We start from the raw sequence: 6,422 nt of genomic DNA on the forward strand, positions 1-6,422 counted from the left end.
CTTCCTAAGGAATACACGTAATAGCTAAACACTTTAGACCACTGAGTTAACATTAGATTACATACACTTTACAACAGACATTACCGCCATCTGTTAAATAAGCCAGCGTGAAACTAGAAAAAAATTACTAGTTCTGCTTTAGTGCCTAAAGTATCACGATATCACGCTTAGAAGTAGAAATAAATCTTATCTTCCCCTTAGTTATTGTCATACCATACAGATTTTTTAAATGTTAACAAAAATAAAGAAAAACCTTGAAAATATATTATCAGAGGGAATGAGGATAAAGTATTGAACACAAGTACAAGTGATTCCTCAGGCAGAGCTCAGTAGACTTCTTCCATGCACGACGTGTCATCTCCGAGGGATGGCATTTCTTCAGTGACAGCAACGCTGGTATCGTCAGCAGTAGGGTCATCTTCATCAATACCCAGAACAAGTCCGATCATCCTGTAGATCCTGTTAGCACATGTCTAGGAATCTTCTAGACTAAAACCAGAAGACAGGAGTGTGGTTTCGTAGAGTAAGATGACCAGATCCTTCACAGACATATTCTTGTCAGCCTCCGCCTTTCGCCATAAGGTCTCAACAGTGGAATGGTTGGGGTTTATCTCCAGGTGTTTCTTTGCTGCCCTGTAGCCCATTGTTGAGTTGTCTATTAGGGTTTGAGTCTTCATGATTCTTTCCATGTTTGCCATCCAGCCATATGTGCTTGTGACAAGGAAGACGGCGACCCGACCAATTGGTCTGACACCACCATCTTTTTCAACTTTTTTCTCCAAGACGTCTTTCATGATTTTGCAGACATTTCAAACTTTGTTTTTTTATCTTCTTGTTTGTTTTTCTTTTCTTTATCTTCTGGAAGTTCCAAGCCCTCTTTGGTGACCAACACCAAAGTCTTCCCCTCAAATTCCTTCAGCTGTTGGACACAGTACTCATCAACAGATTCGATCATGTAGATGTCTTCTAAGCTATGCTTTCGGAGATGTTCCACAAAGGCCAAGTTAGCAACTTGGTGTTGGTTTCACCAATGATATAGTAGATGTGCTTCTGGTTTTCCTTCATTCTGGTGCAATAGTCCTTGAGAGAAACCATCTCATCACCCAAAGTGGATATGTAATATCTTAACAGCTCTGAAACCTTCTTCTGATTCTGAGAGTCTTCATGTATTCCAAGCTTAATGTTTTTAGAGAACTGCTCATAAAACTTTTTGTAGTTAGCTTTATCTTCTGCCGGTTCAGTGAAGAGTTCTAAGCACTTTCTGACCAAATTCTTCTTGACAACGTTCAAATTTTTGCCTTGTTGCAACATATCACGGGAAGTATTTAGAAAGAGATCCTCAGAGTCCACCACGCCTCAAATGAAATTCAGATATTCAGGAATTAGCTCCTCACAGTTATCCACGATGAAAACTCTGCATACGTACAATTTAATAGTGTTATCTGTTTTCAAACGGGTTAAAGGGAGCACGTCTTGTGACAAAGAGAAACCTCTGAACTCTAACTGTCCTTCAACTGAGAAATGCTTCATGGCCAAGTGGTCTTCCCAGTCAGTGGTCAAGCTCTTATAGAATCCTCCATATTCTTCATTAGTAACGTTGTCAGGATTTCTGGTCCAAATGGGCTTTGTTTTGTTGAGAACCTCCTGGTCAACGTGCTTTTCCTTAATCTTCTTTTTCTTGTCACCATCCTTCTTTTCTTCTTCTTCTTCATCAGAACCAACATCTTCTATTTCAGGATTATTATTGGACTCCTTTTCTTCTTTTTCTTTTTCTTCCTCTTTATCTTCCTTTTCTTTAGCCTCATCATTACTCACTTCTTTATCTCTTTTTCTCCACAAAAAGAGTAAGTGGATAGTCAATAAATTGAGAATGTTCCTTCACTGTCTCCTTCATTCTTCTTTGCTCCAAGTGCTCAGTTTGGTCTTCTTTGTTCCACAATGCATAGGTTCACCTATGTCCATCCTAACTGTGAATGACCCTCCTGCTGAAGACTCCAACGCATACTGATCATATCGTTATGTTTGGGGATCACAGTCACTTTCTCAGCAACCAAATACGCAGAATAAAACCCCACACCAAACTGGCCAACCCTGGAGATGTCTGTGCCAGCCTGCAAATCTTCCATGAACGCTTTGGTCCCCAACTTGATGATGGTACCAAAGTTATTGATCAAGTCGGCCTTGGTCATCCCAATTTCAGTGTCCACAATAGTGAGGGTTCAATCTTGCTTGTTTGTTATGAGGTTAATATGCAGCTCTTTCCCAGAGTCTAGCTTACTGGGATGTGTTAAGCTTTCATATCTGATTTTGTCCAGAGCATCTGATGAATTTGAAATCAGCTTCCTGAGGAAGATCTCTTTGTTCAAGTAGAAAGTATTAATGATCAAGGATATCAACTCTACAGCCAAGGACACTTTATGGAACCGTTCTACTGTAACAGTTCTACTCTGTAACTCTGTGGGGTCGCCCTGAGTCAGAATTGACTCGATGGCATTGGGTTTCATTTTGTTTTGTTTTTAAACATCTTATATGTGTTTTTTTGACCATTTGTGCTTTTACTCATTTTATTGTCTATTTACGTTCTTTGTCATTGTTTATTAGGTTATTTTATTTTCTCTTCTTTGATTTATAGTGGCTCTTTTTTTTGTCTAGTAGATATATTGAAAATATTTTCTCCCAGTCTCTTGTCTTAAACTTTGTTTATGATGCCGTTTGTCATACTGACTTGTCGGATGTTCATGTTTGTTAACCTGTCAATTCTTCTTCCTTTTGGCTTTGGTCTTCTATGTTTCTTAGAAGAGCTGTCACCTTCCCAACTTTTTTTTTTTTTTTTTCACCTATAGATTATAGATTCAGGCTTTGTGGGCTCAAATCTCAACTCTGCCTCTTGCTGGCTCCATGCCTGTTTGCTTCCCTGCAAAACAGAGACAATAATAATACATGCCATGGAAGGCACTTAGAACCATGCCTGGCATTGCTAAATGATCGACATTTTAGTTATTGTTCTTGTTATTCAAATAATGTTATAGTTTTTTTACATATCAGTTTAATCCATCTGGAATGGGCATTAGATAAGGGGTCCACATCAATTTTTTTAAGCACATAGCTAGTTGCCCTAGCAATAAATATTGAATTGTTCATTCTTTTGACACTAATTTGAAATGCTTACTTATATTTATGAGTTAAATTATGCACACCCACACTTTATCTGCTTCTCAGATCTGTATTCTATTCTAATAATCTATTTTTTTCTTTTCTCATGCCAATACAATACTGTTTTATCTCTTATAGTTCTAATGTAATAGAGCAAGTCACCTCTCTTTTTCAAAATTTTCTTCCTCCAGATGTACTTGAGAATCAGTTTGTTTAGTTCTCTAAGAATTTCCTGTTGGAAGACTTCTATTTAAACATGGTCAATTGACCAAATGCTTCTATTCCTCTACTTCCTGAAACTCTACAGATACAGAAGCAAAGCAAAAGAAAAGAAGTATAAACGCAGCTGGACAATATGATCTAGAGAGGAGTCAATAGTAGATGAGAGGTTTTAGAAAAATTTTGAAGAAGAAAGCAGACGAAAAAGCAGAGAATTTGGCAGAGCAGGGCAGCCTTGTTACCTGAAGAGGCAACTGTGAGAAGTGAGCAACATTTCCTGGGAGGTGGGGTGGGAGTCGGGGACAGAAAACTCAGAGAAGTGTGGAGCTGACAAGTGGCTGCCAGTTTCCTCTGCTATTTGAACCCTGGGGAAACCTCAGAAGTAAAAGGAAGAGTACAAATTTGAAGAACCAAAGAGAAGACTGTGTGGAGTCCCGGGGAGACAGAGGGTGGTTAGGACCTGATTTGGGGAGGAAAGAGCAGCTCAGAGCCGATTTAAAAGGCCAGGTGCCACTGTGGGATCAGGGCCTCCGAGCTGTGCCCCATGCTTCCACCACACCGGCCTGGGTGGATTGCCGTCCCCTGTAGCAGCTCCAGAGGGTGAATGGGAGAAAAGTCAAGGAAGCACTGCACTCAACTGAAGTGAAGAGCAGGAAATAAGGTGCAGGAGACTAGCAAGCTGTCTTAATTTCTTAGTGCTACTATAACAGAAATACAAGTGAGTGACTTTAACAGAAATTTATTTCCTCACAGTTTTTAAAAACCTGTTGAGTCGATTCTGACTCATAGTGACCCTATAGGACAGAGCAGAACTGCCCCATAGGGTTTCCAAGGCTGTAATCTTTACCGAAACTGACTGCCACAACTTTTTCCCTCAGAGCAGCTGGTGGGTTCGAACTGCCAACCTTTCAGTTAGCAGCAGAACACTTAGCCACTGCACATAGGTATCCAAAAAAGCCCAAATCCCTTGCCGTCGAGTGGATTCCGACTCATATAGGGGTTAGGATTTACCACAAATATTTTTTGGGGAAACAATTTAATCCATAACGCAAGCCCTTGAGAGTTCTCTCCTCCCCACCCCTCCACACTCAGACCCGTTGCGGTAGAGTCTATTCCGACTCATAGCGACCCGGTAGGACAGAACAGAACTGCCCCATAGAGTTTACGAAGAGCGCCTGGTGGATTCAAACTGCCAACCTTTTTGGTTAGCAGCCTGCGCTCTTAACCACTACACCACCAGGGTCAATTATTAATAAGGAAGACACATTGCTCAGAAAATAGGAATGCTCAGGAAGCCCCCTCGCCTTGTGCAAGCAGGGTGCCTGGTGAGAGGTTAGCAAATGGGAGGAGTCAAGCCCAGGCTGTTAGCACCTCTCATTACCCCATCACCTTCATAAACCCAACAGGAGCAGCGCATGCTGGGGCTTGGATTTTGGCCCCTTCCCCTGTAACAACTTAACCCTTTGGTGACTTGTGGAATGTACGGTATCCCAACCACTTTTTATGCCTCTGGATTTCTTTGCCAAGGCAGTAGTTCGATTATAACACATTTACCTTCAAGATAGAAACCTTTTGAAATGCATGAAACTGAAGAACCCTGAGTTGGAGCCTCATTACTGTGTAGAATGTACATTATGTTAGGGGATGTCTCCCGGGTGTGTGAATTTTGTAAACTTTTGATAGGTTTACCTTTATTTCTGTGAGATAAGCCTCGTAGCTATGTTTCCCAGTTACAATGTTCTCCTGAGAATGTACTTATCACAAGAAAGGCTCAGTGGTTAAGAGCTCGGATGCTAACCAGAAGACTGGTAGTTCGAATCCACCAGCTGCTCCTGGAAACTCTATGGGGCAGTTTTACTCTGTCCTATAGGGTCGCTATAAGTTAAAATCAACTCAAGGGCAACACGTTTGGGTTTGTTTGTTTTTTTCAAGTCTTCATTCAGAACCTGGTGGTGTAGTGGTTAAGAACTTGGCTGCTAAAAGGGCAGTCAGCAATTTGAATCCACCAGGCACTCCTTGGAAACCCTATGGGGCAGTTCTACTCTGTCCTAGAGGGTCGCTATGAGTCAGAATCCACTTTTCAGTGGGTCAGTCTTCATTCATAGTGGCCGTTTTCTCCTTGACAACATTCACTGTTTCCAGTTGTTACTGGCTCCCTGCTCTGCTTTGAGTCGTTGCTCGGCAATCTTTCAAGACTACTTTTCTAGCTTCTGAACGGTAAGTAATGTCTTTGCAATAAAGAATAATGCATTGCAATAGTACTTTTCAAGAGGCTCGAATTCCCATAAGTTATTCTTACCCTACATTCGATCTTAGGGTCCAATCATTGCTTCCACATGTAGCAGGTAGAATGCACCACTGTAAGTGGGTCTGCAATATTCCAGGCCAGCTGTTTCTGCTTCTTAGCTGTTAGAACTGCTTTTGTTATAAGGAAGAACACATAGTAGGGATAATTTTTCTGAAACTCAAATTTCTTCAGTTTTATTTATTTGGGCTGTAACTACTACTTTTGCAGTAAATGAAGGATGTGTTGCAGTGGTAATTTTCCCAAGATAAAAAATCCTTTGGCTTTATTTATTTAGGCTGTAAGTACTGCTTTTGCAGTAAGGAAGAATGCATTGTACCATGTTTTGAAAAGTTTCATGAAAAATAATAAAAAGGCTAAGAAGAAGGAGGCTAGAATAAAATGTATGTGTAGCCATTGCCAGGTGCCTTCATGTTTTACCTCACGTTTTGCAAATTTTCAAGAAATAAAAAGAAAAAATTTTTAAGATTTTATTATTGACTTATATCAGTAGGATTTACTATGTCCAGTGTCCACTGGGACATATGTGATCCCAGATAATAGGTATCAAAATCCATAAATCATAACAAAAATTCTAAATTGGTCCTTTAATCAGCATGCCTTCCATTGGTAAAAACACATGGTATCAACAAAATTTCAAAGGAGAAAATAATTGGGTTTCCAAAGGGTTTTTAAGACAAGATAGCTAATATCCCCAAGGGAAAATGAACTCACAAGCAAAAATTACAAGACATCTGAGAAGCAC

The 6,422-nt window shown here is 40.3% G+C and overlaps 1 pseudogene; it reads right to left on the reverse strand.

Annotated features, from left to right (window-relative positions):
• Positions 1-326: 326 nt before the first annotated feature.
• LOC101358512 (heat shock protein HSP 90-alpha-like) lies at positions 327-2,189 on the reverse strand (annotated as a pseudogene).
• Positions 2,190-6,422: the final 4,233 nt, after the last annotated feature.

Source organism: Trichechus manatus, unplaced genomic scaffold (assembly GCF_000243295.1).
Source record: "Trichechus manatus latirostris isolate Lorelei unplaced genomic scaffold, TriManLat1.0 scaffold00094, whole genome shotgun sequence".
NCBI classification, from domain to species: domain Eukaryota; kingdom Metazoa; phylum Chordata; class Mammalia; order Sirenia; family Trichechidae; genus Trichechus; species Trichechus manatus.